This window comes from Coturnix japonica, chromosome 7 (assembly GCF_054131305.1).
Source record: "Coturnix japonica strain WE chromosome 7, WE-NBRP24, whole genome shotgun sequence".
In the NCBI taxonomy this organism is placed as follows: domain Eukaryota; kingdom Metazoa; phylum Chordata; class Aves; order Galliformes; family Phasianidae; genus Coturnix; species Coturnix japonica.
The window spans coordinates 22,870,354-22,886,604 of NC_140669.1; the positions used below are offsets into that span (position 1 = coordinate 22,870,354).

The 16,251-nt window shown below is 44.4% G+C and overlaps 1 protein-coding gene across 5 annotated transcripts in view; it reads right to left on the bottom strand.

Annotated features, from left to right (window-relative positions):
- KLF7 (KLF transcription factor 7) overlaps positions 1-16,251 on the bottom strand; it is a 54,977-nt gene that overhangs the window by 25,940 nt on the left and 12,786 nt on the right. The gene's annotated exons all lie outside the window — the stretch shown is intronic.

Below are 16,251 nucleotides of genomic sequence, written 5' to 3' on the forward strand. Positions count from 1 at the left end.
GCAACACTCAAACCTCCCAATCTCCTGGCACATACAGAAAGTCACCTCTCCAACTAATTCCTTCCTCTTCCTTCACACACACTACGTTTCACTCCAAACCTAACTCTACATTGTTGACTGAGGCCCAACCTCCTCCCAGAATTACATAAATCTGAAGAATATCATTTTAAGATAGAAGGAGGAGACAAAATCTCCCAGTAACAGCATAGCTTGTTTGAAGGGGCTGAGAGAAAATGAAAATGTGACAAGAAAAAGGGAACCTAGTGCCTCTTTTAGAGGGTTTTTGTCACATCTGAACTAATAGACCTCCTGTTCACAGAACACCACACTTGCACACAAGCACACAGCATCTTGAAAAGTAGGTGAAGATGCAGGCAGAGATGATGCCTCATAAAAAATGTGTTCCTACATCTCTGTAGCAGTGATTATAGTATGAAGATGGGGTGAGCCTACTACTTGAATGTACCTTGTACGAGCTACCCTAAGCTAGCACTAGCAGCAATAAAACCTCCAGGCACCACCATGCTGCCCAATGTTCTCCAAAACCAACATTATAGACTTTTATTATTTATAGAAAGCCGTTATCTGTAGTTTGGGGAGCTTTTAATGGAGTTTATTAGTGTTGTTTCTCATTTCTTGCTGCCTGAAAGGACAGTTGGTTTAATACCTTCACTGCAATTTTACAGGACTTAAACATACATACTAACAGAGATATTTTTTTTGAAACTTAAAAATTACTCCCAAGGGAACACTTTAAAGATATAAAGGAAGGTATTTTAGGCAAAAATATTCAGTGCAGCCTAATGGAGCTAATGGTCCGACTACATCTCAACCCGGAAGTCCAACATCTGATCAAGAAACAAAAGCTTCATACCACCATAGATGAGACAGAGACTCTTGTCTTTTGAGCACAAACCTCAATAGGAGCACAAAAAGGCTCCATTCACAGCTTTTTGGGAGCTACCATCTGACTAAGGATTATTACTTTCAGTGTAGCCTGAAACCAACGCTACTGTTTGCAGATACAATTTAGTGGGATGAATTCCAGAGTTTCTGAATTCAAAAAAAGATTATGTCAGACCATTATCTATTTGATCACCCAGCCATAGATCCGAGCTGTAAAAAAAAAAAAAAAAAAAAAAGGCAATATATGCAAGTGAGAAGTGCTATACTTCAGTGGAGTCACATAAGACTGTGTATGCAATGTGTCTGGACTTACTAGTCAGCAGTCTTGCTTTAAGCAAACCACCGAACAATCGAGTTGCTCAGACTTAGCAGGAGGCCTCACTTATTTATCTACCATAAACGGGATCTCTGAAGAACTGCTTTTGCCAAATCACTGCAAGATGAAGTTGGTCAGTTTCTTGGCTCGTGACACTCAGCAAGCAGAGGTTCAACCAGTGTGCCCTAACAGAAGAACCTGTGAACTGGCATTTGCAAGCTGCAGCCCACAGCTTGGGCACTTTGCTACCTTCTGCTCTGGGTTAACACTAAATTGCTGCACTGCCTCAGAAAACCAAGAGGCTGCAACAACCACCTATCCTCTTTTCTTCCAGCAGTGATTTCCAACAGACAACAGCTGACAAAAGCTGAAGCGAGATCATCAGAAGCCTGCTGCTCCACCTCCTAAACAGAATGAGGCTGAGGAACAATGATGTGGACACTAACTCAGTGCAAGCTCAACATTCCAGACTTGGAGGATTCCCCCTGGGGGCTGCCAGATCATTTCTCCAACAGCCTTACTCCAAGCATCACGAGAAAGCATTCATTTGTGCTCTGTTCTCCCCACTGCTCCTTCAGCTGGATTTTTGGATCGGTTCCTATTTCCTGCTGCAACAATGTGACTTGGCCCTGTACATCCGCTAGGCTGCCCCTGAGGCTACCCCACTTCCTGAGCACAGCAAAAAGTTGGAAATGATGGGAATCAGCAATAAGCTTCACAGCAAGGTGTCACAGCATCTGGTTCTGCTGCAACCTACCCTTCCTGGCTTGTGTGGCAGCAGAAGCTTTACACCTTGAACCCACCTCAGCTCAGAGCCAAGGACTTCTCCTGAGGGACAGGGAACAAGGCTTTCAGCTTTCACTCAGGAGTCCCCTGTTCTGAAGGTCCATCTGAATTGGTTCCTGGGGAAACAGCAGACAGCACCCATGCTGTCCCTGTGGCACCAGCACCTAGTGGCCCTGATCACTCTTATCCCCCAGGAAAGCAGACAACTCGGTTCCAGCAATGAGGGAAGCAATGCTGGGGCTGCTCACAGTAACAATTGAGATTGCTCTCATGGACATAAAAAGCCCGTGTGCTGCTTCACATGCAGTTGTGGGACTGAAGAATGGCTGTAGCTGGGGATCTGACCTATCCCTAGACAAATTAAGGGGCTCGGGGGCAGCTTTCCAAGTGAGCCCCACAGTTCTTCAGAACTGATCCTATACACAAAACAAAAGTGATGCTTTTTAACCCTCCACATCATGTAATTTGGGCTTTCTGTCTCACTTACCCTTCATTCAGTGGGGCAGAAATAAATCTGGGGGGCTAATAAATAGAAGGCTTCCAGAGTAGAGTGTAAACATAATCAGAAATTAGGGAAATTATTAGGGAAATTATAGAAGTAGGGGAAAAAAGAAAGAGACTGGGACTCAAAGCCATTAAACATGATAATAGTGGCAGGAGATTTCAATTGCCAGGATCAGAAAGCTGCATGTTGGTTTTGGGGGCCTGTGGATGCAAGCAGGAGATGCTGCTCCTTTAAGGCACCACTAGCCCAAAGATAACAATGGTAGGCCTGACAGTTTTTCCAGCTTAACCATTAATTTTCCATAAAGAGCTGTTTCTCAATGAGCCCTTTTCAGGCAAAGCCTGATGCTTCAGAAACCTGTAATTATTCCTGGCTCCCCTCTCCCGCAGCCATTGCACCTGTGCCATTTCAAGACACCAGCTGGTCATGCCTTGCCTTCTGCCTCAGAAATCCAAAACCAGTGGATCAAGCCCATCTCCCCATAGAGTGAAAAAAAAAACAACTCAAAGAAACAATGTAATGAAGCCCCTCCTTCTCTCCCTCCCACCCCCTCAGTCCCTCCACCAAAACAACAGGGGGAAGCTGAGCAGCGCTGAGCCGGAGGACCTCCATCTCATCTGCATGGCAGACAAAGCCTGAGGAGGGCTTAGGCTGCAGCCTTGCAGCATCCCCATCAGCCCGTACCTGCTGCCGAGGCAGGCCACAGCCTGCAGAACAAAGCTTCCTACCCCATACGCACTCCCTGGCACGTGCCTAGTACCTTATGTGACCTTCCCCTCACTGGGGCCCAAATTGCCTGGGGAGTGGCAAGCAGCATTTTGAATGCAGCCTGTTTTCTTCACTCCTGCCCCAGCAAGGCTTAGCATCTTCAAGCCACATACACTCACCCCTGGTCTTGAGCTCTGAGCTTGTGAAGCCACTCAGGCTGAGACCACCAGCCTTACAGACCATCAAAAGCAGCAGGATAGCTCTTCTGTCTCCATTCCCACAAAGTTACTTGCCAACAAGCGCAGCAAAACCTAACGGTTCTGTATGAGAAAAGCAGGACACTGACAGCTACCCAAAGACATGAGCCCACACGGCTAGATCAAGACACTGGTGAAATCTACTGCTTCCACCATCAGCCTGAGAGGACAGTGGTACAGTGTTAAATGAGACAGGAGCAAGCTGCTCTTGCCCTCACTGCCAGTTCTGCTGGAGGGATTCTCATTACACACTCATGCAAGAGATGGGGAGATGGCTCTAAAAGATATAATACATCTCATGTGCGAACTAAGCCTTCCTATGCCATACGTTGCTACACAGCAGATAACCTGATAGGTATTAAACATTCTTGCCTCTTGCCCGTAGGATTTGTGGCAATAAAGGCTTCAAAACTGTAATGGGAAGAGGAAGACAGTTCCCTTCAGGGACAGAAGATAGGTAAGACTGTTGACTGCTGTCAAATGTTTTTTGCAGACTAAGGATAAAAAGTGACCCAGCTACTTCAACCCAACTGCCCTGACTAACAAGGGTCATTCTCTTTGCCCCTTGCTCCTCAGTTTAGCCAGTTAAAATAAATGATGCTTAATAGCTGAGAAATAATAGGATATGACTTTGGAAAACTCCAGGTACTTGTAGAAAGCCAGTGAGCAAGAGACAACCATTTGGCACATGCATACTCCCAACAAGGATTCAGCCTGATATCTTAATTTTGGATACGAATGCAAAAAGGTTCACTGTCCCAATAGAGGTACATTTTCATCACCTACAAATAGCGATGGGTGTTTCCTAACTCCACTCTGGTAAGCTGTGGCATCTCTTTGTTCCCCACATCATACCACCTCCTCAGTAGCACAGCAGAACACACCACAGCACTTCCATTCACAGGACCACATCCTTCTAGCAGTACAAGACAACCACTGCAGTACTGCTCTATGCCCGGCAGGACCTACTTCTTACAGAATGCAGTGGAAAAGAAACACTCATATGTTGATATATGAGATGTGATACACGTACCATTTTCAGCAGAGTTTAGTGCTCACCTAACAGCGGCCAGCAGAAAGCCTTTGCAGAACTCAAACTCCTGCGTGTTTTCTACAGCTAAAGACAGGACAACACAGCAACAGTGAAGTTCAGCCAAGGGCAAAACAAAGCCCAAACACTTCAAGTGATTTGAGGCCGATTGGGGAAGACACCTAATCAGCACGTTCAGTGGGTTTCTCTGTTTTGTTGATGCTTAAGTACTTTATAACATCTTGATTCTGAATTTTTCTAGCAGATTATGGGAAGTCCTCATTGGAAGTGCTAGTTAATTCTAAGTGCCATTTTACTGCAGATAAAATGGGACATCGAGCACCGATCTTGGAAGCTATCCAAAACCTAATTAAGAAGTTGGATACTTAGATCAGGCTGTGACAGAGAATGAAAATGTCAAATGTGGTTGACAAGAAGGTCTGATCTATCAGCTCTGTTTACAGTACTTGAAAGGATTCTCTTTGCAGCAAATCTTTATTGGTGCAAACCAGAACTATATATGCAGTAGCTAAGGTCGAATTCCATCCTCCATTGTGATCTCACTCTCCACTGGCACATAAAAAACAGATCTCATTTGTAATGTGAAAAAATTACAGATGTGTCAAGACTGCAACAGAAAACATCCTCTATCTGAGAGCATTCCAAAACAGCGATTCTAGAGCGAAGGTTATCATGACTCACTCAGACCAAAACTATGACAGCTTGCTTCCAGGTCCAGAGCCTGGTGTCAGTATGTCATTCACCAGAAAAGCAAAAGCTTTCAGCTATAGTGGCACTTGCATTTTGGTTCCTGGATATTGAACAGAATGCTGTGACACAGCTCTGAATTAAGAGGAGTAAGAGGTCCAAAATTTACCTGCCTTCCCTGGAATGTCATGTTATTTTTTTCCTTTAACCCTAAAGCAAATTTTGAAAGCTCCACCTCCTCCCTGCCAGCAAAAGCCTTCATTACTTCCTGAACAACAACTAACTCCAATACTTTTGCCCGTCTATTCCAAGGTTGCCATCTATTTCCAGCCAGCTGCCAAAACCTCCAGCTTTTCCTCTTGGCAGTTTTCTCTGGGCAGTTGCTAGTTGTCAAAAGCTGCAGCACATCCAAAGCCCAACATTTGTGATGGCATAAAATTAACAGAATTTTAGTACTAAAGTAAGTAGTTCTGCTAAATACATTCAGAAAAAAAAGGGAAAACTGCACTCTGAAATGAATGAACAGTAAGCTAAGGTTTCAGCTAGGCAACAGCAAAGAATGGCAAAACTCCTAGCCACGTGCCAGCGCATCCTACCTAAAAGTTGTGCAGTTCCTTAAGAAAGAGACTTTTTAGGTACAACAATACTGCAGACACCTAACTCACAGTATAACTCTGCATGCATTCTTAGCCCCCCGTAAAATACAAGGCAAATCCAAGTTAACTCTATGCTCAACAAGCAGGCTTTTGCTAAGAGCAAAATCAGGCATACACAGTCAGCAAAGACCAGCTGATATACAAAGCCTTGTTTTCCTGTGGTAACTCCTGTGGTAACACGAATGGGCTGCCAGGCCAGTCCACTTACAGGGGCTGAGTGAGTCTCAGCAGCCAGCAGACCTGCAAGTCTGTTAACTCTGTCATTTCTGTTGAATATTCTACACAGAACCCAAGTCTCGGTTTGCAAATGCATTCAAGATAACTGTGACCCATGTCCATTTTTTCCCCTTGGTGTCAGCCCAAAGAGCAAACTTTTAAGGAAATGTATTTAGCCAAACCAGCCCATTCACTATTATTCAGGCACAAAAACACTCTCAAAGAATGTTCCTGTATCACAACCCTGGCGGCTTTCTCCCTGCATTCTTTTCAGCGTTTTTCTTCTGACCATAAAAGATACTGAAGTCAGAAGCCTCAACCTCATTAAGTAAATATAATGTTTAATGTAAGAAGTCTGCAGATTTACTTAAAGAGCAGCATCACAACCTTCACATAAACAGAAGCCATCTTCCTGTTGCTCTGGGGCAGGATGCAGCCAGGGTCGGCAAAGACTTTGGTCAGCCTCTAAAGCTCAAAGGAAAAAAAAACATTTCTGCCATAAACTAGCGATTTCCACCAGCAGAAATGGGTAGTGAAACAAATACCTCAAACAGAATAATCCACAAATCTAATCAAGAAGTCAAAATCAAGACCTGTTCCCCAATTAGAAATAATTAAATCAGTCAAGTATTTCTGTAAATGGACAAACCGTATTTGCTCACTAAAATTCTGTGGTATTCAGGCTCTAAGCATAGAGAGCTTCAGTGCGCTAGTTGTGAGATACTGAACAAAGGACTGCAGCTAAGCATGGCTGAATTTGATAGGCATCTAGATTAAAAAAATGGATGAAAGAAATCTGTGAACACTGAAGCAGGGCTTTGGAGGGCTTGTGTTGGTTGGGTTTTTTTGCTTTGTTTTTTTGGGTTTTGTTTTTTTTTTTTGACTGTTTAATAATGACAGAAAAAATATCTGAAGCAGTCACAACAAAACACAGCAGCAGTGTCAGCAAAGGATTAAGGATGGCCAAATGAATTCAAAAGTGGAGGCAGCCCATTGTGCTAGTATCAAAATATGATAAAACCCATGTGCGCTTACACATCAGAGCATGCACTGTGTGCTGCCCTGCAGTTCAGACCACAAGTAGGCATACAAAAGCTCTTTAAGCTATTATATATAGATACGTATAAATAACGCCTTTCAGAATCTTTCTGAAGAGATCACTTCTTTGTGTAACAGCCTTGCTCCCAGTGAGCTGGCTAGCAGCCCTCACTACAAACTTTCCTCCAAACTTCACCGAGTAGGTATTTAACCTGTTGCTGTCCCACTTGGAAGCAGCTTTAATTTAGCATTATAAATAGCAAAAAGGGACAATTAGCTCCTAGAATTGCCCGTTCCATCTCCCACTGAAATCAAAGGATTGGGTTCAAAGCATGCCCCAGAGTGTGGTAAACTTCTCACAGGAAATGGATATGCTAAAGTAAATGCTGACGGCTGTGAAGTGTACAAAGTAGAGCAATATTTTAGGTCTCGATCTCAATTAAGATTCATCCCTACGAAGTATTGCTGTGGGGTTACAGAGCAGAACTGGATTCCTTGTAATTAGTCCAGATTGGATTATGAATGAAAAAGATGTACTAGCTAGAGATGTTCCATTAACATCCAGAGATAGCTTCACATTTCCTCATCAGGTGGCACTAATGCATACACTGGTCGTGCTCTCCTGGGCTCGGGCAACATATTTGGAAGCGCAATTCTTCACAATTAACTAAAACCTTAAGAAGAGATGTCATCAATACACTCGACATGCAGTACGTTTCATAAGAGAGTGTTCTAGGTTGTGAGGGCTGTGGGTCACCTCTGCTCTGACCTAAAAACACATGAAACAGGAGGATGTATAACACTGAATTCCTAACCCCAAAAATGTGCCATTCCTCACCTCAAATTTGTACGATCAGCATCTGTTTGCTGGGACTATTGCCTCTACTCCACACACGATGCTCATTCACTGTCACATCTCATGGCTCAAAAAGACCTTTTGTACATTGCCTTTTGTATTGTTTTTGGCTGTGGGGAGGAAAAGGTGGGGACCTGTCTGGGAAACAGGAAGCAGGAGGAAGTAGGGGAATATGGAGTAGAATAAGGTCAGAACTAGAAAGAATAGAAGAGCATTTATACCATTTCTAAACCACAGTAAACATATAGGACTAAAGTCTGCCTCAAGCCATGCAGTTAACAGTGCACTGCTTGGCTGAAGTTTAAACTCTAACATGAACACAGCGACTGTCTAATTGCTCTTACAAAAGGCATTTGCTGCTTTTTTCTTTCTCCCATTTTAAAAATCATTTGGGCTATTTGTTATCTTAAGAGAGCAAGAAGATGCTTGTGCTGCTCTGATAAATGTACCAGTCTTGGAAAGGAAAAGAAGACAGCAGCCTCAGGTTTCACCAACACACTGAGAAAAAACGCAATCCAGAAACAAAGCAATGGGAAGCACAACCGGATCCTCAGCTGGGGTAAATCAGTACAGAGCAGCACTGATTTCAATGTTCCTGTTTACATCAGCCGAGGACCTTGCCAACACTCAAAACTCCATTAAGTTCTGCTCTAAGTTAGCAATATTTAACTCTGGCTTACGTGGAGCAGAATTTGACATGGTCTTCAATGGCCAGAGATTGTTATTTTATATTACAAATCTTGTCTATTTTGTGAGGACTTATGTGGCCCAAATGGAAAAATTGGAAGAATCTGAAAACACCACCATCTTCAGACACCCTGATGCTTGGATTCTTAATGTGGGCCAGCAGTGAATACCTCCAAATGCACTATCTAGTCATTGCCATGTCTACCTAGGATTTTCATCATCTGTGCAAAGAAATTAGAGTTCATGCATCCCAGTGCAGGTAAACTTGCCTGTTACTCAACAGCAGGTGCTCTCTAAAGGATACCCCCTTGCTGCCAAGAATGTTTTCCCATTGTTTTCCTTCTCTATGTTGCACTGCCAAAGCATTTGTGCCAAAACTTAAACCATCAGGGATTCTGATCCAGCCTCAAATCTCACAGACGGTGCACTTGTGCTGCCACACATCTCAATAAAAGCAGTGGGGTCCTCTTTTTAAAGTGATTTGCTGGAGCATATTGGAAAAGAGCCTGCCAGAATCAGCCCAGCCACTCACCAGCAACACAGGCACCTGCCCACCAGCACCTGAAGAGACATGTGCCCCCAGGATGCCTTAGATCAAACAAAAAGTAATCTCGTACATCCTTTTGTGGATACTACTGGCAAGTCAAGGTATACTTTCAGACCTAGACCAGGCAGTGTTTCCTCCCTGTGAAAGAAAGAGATCTTCCGTGCATCAGTGCAGTTTGCAGCAGGCTGTACAGCTAGCAACTGCTGCATAAGATGGACAGCTGGGAGATGCCACCAAGAACCCTCCCAATGACTGACTTAAAGCTCAGCAGGTCCCATTACCAGCTGCCCAGAGCCAGAACACCTCTGTGAGCCAACTTACACACAGCTCTTGCTCTGGCTTGTTCAGTCTGTTGACTGTGGACATCCACCCAGTTGTTATGGATTTTAATACACTGCCATATGAAAGTGCTATTTCAGGACAAAGTTATTAATAGAAGTAGCAGCCAGAAAATAGCCTAGAAGGAATGCAGTGTCTTAATATTCCTGGAAGATCTAACAATTTCCCAGCATCCAAGTGGCCAATATGGTCAATTCAAGATTTTTCTGTGCACAAGAGCCTTGCTCTTTTGTTAGAGGATCTAGATATGTGATAAGCCATCATGACAACCTTCACAGAAACACCCAGTAAGGGTACCTGCCGAATGCCAGGTCTGCAGAGATTACAACATAGAAAGTCCCAGAGTCCTTCACACTGCATCTACTCAGTAACATTTCACTTTTTCAGGAGCCTTGTGATCAAGGCAAGGCACTACCCCCTTGTCATTCTCTCTTTCTCCTGGAAAAACATCCCTGGAAACGTATTGGAGAATAATGGGCAGGACTGCCAGGCCCTGCCTCAAGTTTTTCCTGGCATTTGTCCCTCTCAGATTAACTGGGAGGGTTCCCAAATTAATTCCAGGTCGATAATGAGCATAACACTCAGCACCACTTTCTGAAGGTGAGGGCATCTCTGCTGACAATGCTGCAAGGCTTTCAGCATTCACTCTGCCTGCACCTTACTGCTCAGAAAACCTTAGTGAGACCTTTGGCTTCCCTGCTCCATCCTTAAATAAACCAAGTGAGTCTTGACACTGTGCCTTTCTCCAAGATCAGACAGCCCTAACGATGTTGTTGGGAATTAGAAGATGGCACACCCACAGCATAGAGCCTTACTGATTGAACCATCACAACAGCTCCAACTCACTGCTAAACATAAAGGGTTTAGTACAGGGTACTCTGGTCTCTCACCACTCTCCAGAACAGAAACAAACAAGACCCACTTACCATCAAAAAAAGGAGAAACATACTGTGACTATTATCATCCCAAGAGCAAACATGCTACTGGGTCTATTTCCAATTCAAACATTTTAAAAATTTAGTTCACCTTAAGAGTCTTATTTTCCCTGATTTTCCTTTTCTACATTCATTTAAGCCCATACAGTACCTTCTACAATAAGCCTGTTTTTGTGGAGCAGCTGTACACTGCTCCTTCCCTCTATTGTCTTTTTGCAATGGGATCAAAGTCTCCACTGTCATGGCCTGGAAGACTGTGGCCAGGCTCTCTTGGCTTGGCCTGTGGGAAGGGGAAGAGCAAGGACATGCATTCTATTGCTGAGGAATGACAGCTCTCCTGCTGCAGAACTGGTGTCCCCTTCCTTGTGGCACAACCAACCCTCCCCACCATTTTGTTTATCATCAATATTGCTTAAGTCATTTTTAGTAGCCCTCAGAGGCAGGGTCTGTTGCCAGCTATCATAATCCTAAGCACTTTCAGAACTCTGTCACCCTTCTATGGTACCATCCCTGTAACAGATAAACACAAACATCGTGTTCCCCCACATACAAATTACAGCTTTCAGGAGCTGCAATATTATTTTGGTTAGAAACACACAAAGGTAACCTTTATGCTAGGCAAGGAGGAGTTGCACAAGAGACCACAGGCAGAGCCTCTGCCTCACAGGGAATGATCCTGGGAGCCTTTGCTTCTTCTCCTCCCACCGCTTCCCAAGCGGCTACAATGATATCAGTGCTGAAGTGAGAGCCAAAATTCCTTGTGGTGGTAGCTGGGGCTGCTGAAGGGATTTGTTTCAGTCCCACAGTCCAGGAATGAGGACTCAGAAAGGAGGAGAAACAAGCTCAAAACACGCTGTGTTAGCTATTGCTAACACTATGTGCTAGCAGAACCAGCACATCCAGAATGCAATATTTCAAGCACTATTCACAACTTTTGCCATCCCGAGTCCCTCCAGAAGTCAAAAATAGCCCTTTTCAACACGTGGACACATTCAGGAGAACAGTATGAGTGCCTCAGCAATGCTTCCCATCATAAGAGCAATGCTCAGAGGGATTTCATTCACTCTACATCTCTAACCCTTCCTGTCAGACCACAGGTATCCCCAGCTCTGCAGATCTCCCAACACCACAGCACAATACATGTCAGAAAAGCATGAAGTCAAATTGACCCTGCAAGCCCCTGGGTGCTCCCTGAGGTGTTCCACTCCTCCTCTGAAGATGCTAATGTGTCCTTACTCCACCACAAGTAATGATGCACTCCTGGAAGCAAAAACTGCATTAGAAGTCTTCTTTACATGCGAGCTAAGAGCTTTCCTTGCCTCATACCATTTTTACTCATAAATATAATATCAAGGTGATCGTGTTCTTCTCAGCCTACTCAGAGTGTTCTGTAAGTAAGACCTGCAATTGGCAATTTATCAGATGAAAAAAATAAAAGCCACATTTCCTTTTTCCTTACACTTAAAAATGACCACGTGCAGCCTCTGAAGCACACCGATCTTCTTAACAAGGTCATGAATATCAGCCTGGAGGGGGAGGCAGGGAAAACAAACCACACTACATGTTTTCCTTCTCTGCCGCATTCTTACTGATGTTTTGCTCACTTTCTAAGCAAAGAGGAAGCCTCTCCTGTTCCCGTAACTCTGTTTATTCACATTCCAGCAGCAGCAGAGCTTACAGCCACAAGGAGCTCTCCAAGGGCAGAGAATCAGATCTTGCTGCAAAAAGAAGCCTGAGACATGGCCAGTTCTGAGTAGCAGTGAAGTGGAAGCTGTGATAGCAGAAAAGAAAGGCAATGGGTGGTGGGACACCATGAAATCTTTTGAAAGCACCATTCTGCAGGCTAGGACAAAAAGCACAGCACACCCTCCGCCCAGTGAAAAAGACTGGAAAATGCTCTTTAGGAGGCATAGCCTTAAGAGTCTGAACAAATCCCCCCAGATGTCCCCAGTGACAAAGAAGCCCAATTTGATCAATACAGCAGCATTATTAACACAGCGATGGCTTACACACAGCTGGTCATGTGTTCCTGCCTCTGCCGACCGTGGGGGAAGGGGCGCAAACTCAGCAGCAGTTCACAGGGGAAATGTCTCTCAAAATCATTACACTGCACAAAGAATCTCTTACCCATTTCCACACAAGCTGCTTTTCTAGGAGAATGCCGCTCTGTCAGTATTGATCAAGCTCAGGTGGAACCCCATACATATTTTGTATATTATGTGTTGGGTTGGTTTTGTTTTGTTTTCAAAAAGATATCTTACTTTTAATTGCTTTAAGATTCCTATCTTCAGGCCTTTCCTTGCAGCTACAAAAAGCCTTCTCTTCATGGGCTGGGAACAGACACACAGATGTAGGCAGTTAACAATAACATGATTGCAGAGGGTGGGACTTTATGAATAGCAAATCAAAAAATAGTAAAAAATATTATGGGGACTAGGGGCTGAGTTAAGTGTGTTTGGATTCAAACAGGAGGAACGGTAGTAGAAGGATACACATTGCTACCACTGCCAAGCCCTGGTGACAGTCGTGGCCCTTCTGTGTTTGGCTCTTCACAAAGAGAGTTTACAGACAGTCCTGGCAAGTAGCTCAGGAACTGGCAAGAGTATGGAAGGGGAGAAAAACATTTATAGCTAATCATCTGCTCAAGAATGGTCAGCAAATCTGAGGATTTAGTAAAAACGGGGCCCTGCATACTCCTTGTGCCAAGTGGGAGGAAGGGCAGCAGTGTGCATGTGCACCATCCCAGGTGGTTTGTGAAGGAAAAAACACAACAGAGAAGCTAAAAGAAAAAGCACCACAGAAACGATGCATCTGCAGCAGTTGTCTTTCTTCAGCACTCAGCTTGGACATGGTCAAAAACCAGGGAAAACAACAGACTTGTTTTTCCCCTCCACTAGAAAGAAATCCTGCCACCTCTCTGACCTAAAAACACAAAGACCATCAAAGCCAAATACTGCACAAGAAAGGTAAAAGACTTGAACTCACTGTGTGTCTCTACATTGTATTTACCAAGGTTTTCTCATCAGAAAAGTGTGATGCTACTCCAGAGGTGCTGGCATAAAGCTCTCCCAGAAAGGGGTGCTGTACAAGTGTCTAGACAGACTAAAATTAAAAAGAACAAATAATATGACGCTGCCCACTGTCTACAAGCCAGGGCCAGATTCTCACAGAGAGGAGTAAATCACTAGAACTGTAATCATAGCTAGTGGAGTTATCTTAATTTACACTAAGCAAGAATTTGGCCCAGAAAAATATTCCTGTCAAGTCTGCAGCCAAAAATTCCTCTGCTAGACCACATTCCACCAGCTAAACTGCCAGGAAAGACAATGGCAAAAAGAATTTAATTAAAAATAGAGATCAGGGAACCAGTAGCCTTTTCAGGCTCCATTCTCAGCTTCCTCTTTTGACAACTGAGTATTTGGGTACCCCAATTTCCCAGCCAAAAAAAATGGGCACCTACAGCTCCCGCTCTCTGTGAGCATCGACTGAAGCATCCTATGTGATCAAAGCTCAGTCATCGTACCAAACAACATCTGAATGCTCTAAAACCCTGGGTCTTGGATGGAAGCATATGCACTTTGCTTTGCTGAAACAGCTCTGTCATTGCTCTTGGAAAATCTGAGCCTCGAAAAGGCAACTCTCAAAGACTGTAGGTGTCAGTCCTCTGACTCACCAGGGTACTGCTAGGGAACGTTACTGCCCCAGACCACACAAACCCACTGGCACAGTGGGTGAAGGAGAAAGTTCTTCCTCACTGTTGGCTCCTGGTGCTGAAATACAGGTATGCACAAAGAGCACTACTTTTCCAGCTTTCTTGATCGTATTTTGTCTCTGAACTTAAACTTTTGTATTGATTAGTATCTCAACAGAAAGACAGTTTTCTGCACACGCTTCTTTTTTTCAACTCCACCTGGAAGTCATTAAGTGGAATAATACACCAGGGATGTGGAGCAATGCAATCACGCCATCGGCTCATAAGGATGATGTCACGTGGTGCCTAATTGTAGCAGGTCCTTTCTTCTCTTTTACTCCTTAATTATCATTAAAATATTTGGCTTTTTGCATGCTTGCCTGCAAGAACATCTGCAACTGTGCATCACACAGAACCTATTTCTTCACAGCCCCTGTGTTCTGTACAAACATCCCTAAAAGGTGCTCACCTCTGCACTGCTTGTGAAACGCTTGTGCTTGAGAAAGCCACTAATTCCCAGGCAAGACCCTGTTTTGTACACCTGATACCTGCACTTCTAAAAGAACACAGTTACAGCCCCAAGGCCAGCCGAGCATTGATTAACATGTTATTTTGTATCCTCTCACACTCTTCAAGGACAACACTCTTAGAAACTTGCTGGGGAAGAAAAAAAGAAAAATGATTACAGTTTTTGTGAACAGTTTTCACAGAGGCACAACATAGAGAAAACCATCACAGCTCTGCAGCCCACAACCAGCTGTGCAGCTCATTACTGTTGAGTGAGGCCCCACTGCTTTGTTACAACCCCAGCAGACTCTATGGGTTGAGCAGTATTCCTCCTGTGCAGGAAGGAAGGGGAATCACACATCCTCCAAAACATCATGAAAATACTTATTTGCAAGCCTCCTCTGCAAGCATCCTGAGTTACCCCAAAGGAGCAGCAACGGTTAAAAGCAGCAAAATGGACAAACAGATCAGGAAGGCCTTGAGTGCCGGGCAAGCAGCTGAGCTCAGCGCAGCTCATGGCACTCAGTGCTCCCCTGCATCTCAAGCGTGCCTCCAGCTAGCAGCTTCCTCAAATCTTCCATTACAGTGGTATGGCCAGGACGTACCAGTCCTGCCTCTCTTGGATCCAGTCCAGAGCCCACTTGGATGCGAGGGAATTATTTCCATTGCTTCCAGCAGCCTTGGGACGAGGCCAAGCTGCCTGCCCAGCACTGACTCAGCAACAACGGCTGCAGAGGAGGTGGAAATGGTGCCTTTCTGCGTTACAGAGACTGGGGCCATGCAGCGAGCCAGTAGAAACACCAAGAAGGATTCATAATGGCAGCCAGCATTCAGAAACATGTTCACAGATTCACAAGATGAGTCCGTGTAAAAGTCCAGGAAAATGTATGATCCCAGCAATGCCTTCCAAGCTCCACACACTGCTGACAGCGTCTTTCCTCCACTGCAGGATCAGCACGAGGGTGCCACAAGTACAATGTGCTCTCCCATGGCCACCTTGCCCATGGCCACCAAGAGGCACCACCTCATAGGCACTGGGGTCATGCTGGGACCCTGCCCACTCTGCTCCCTTTGCTGATGGGCAGGACAGAGGTGTCACAGAAATTCAAGCAGCTTTTCTAATGAGCCACAATCAAGAAAACTAGTGAGCTTCAGCTTCTGGCACATATATATTGTTTTCTGAACAAGGGGCAGCAACTCATGGCAGCCCTGCTCTTCCCATCACTACTAACCTCACAGTTTTCAAACCCATACCTGTATTTGTTTTTAGACTCTAAAATGCTGAGGCTCTCCACTGTCTGCTGTCAATAACCACTCTGATCAGCTACCATCACATCCAACTACAAACACAGTTTTTACTTCATCCACTTGAGTTTTGATCTGTTTCATTAAGCAAACAAGCAGAACTTGACATCATTTCTTTTTTGTTTCCATTTACTTGATGGATTGCATCCCCTGCTTTAAAAGACATCTTAATAAAAACAATCCAGAAAACTAAGGAAACTGATAAAAAGCTCCCACTGTGAAGAAAGCAGGGAAAAGGGCATAAAGAGTGTATGCTAA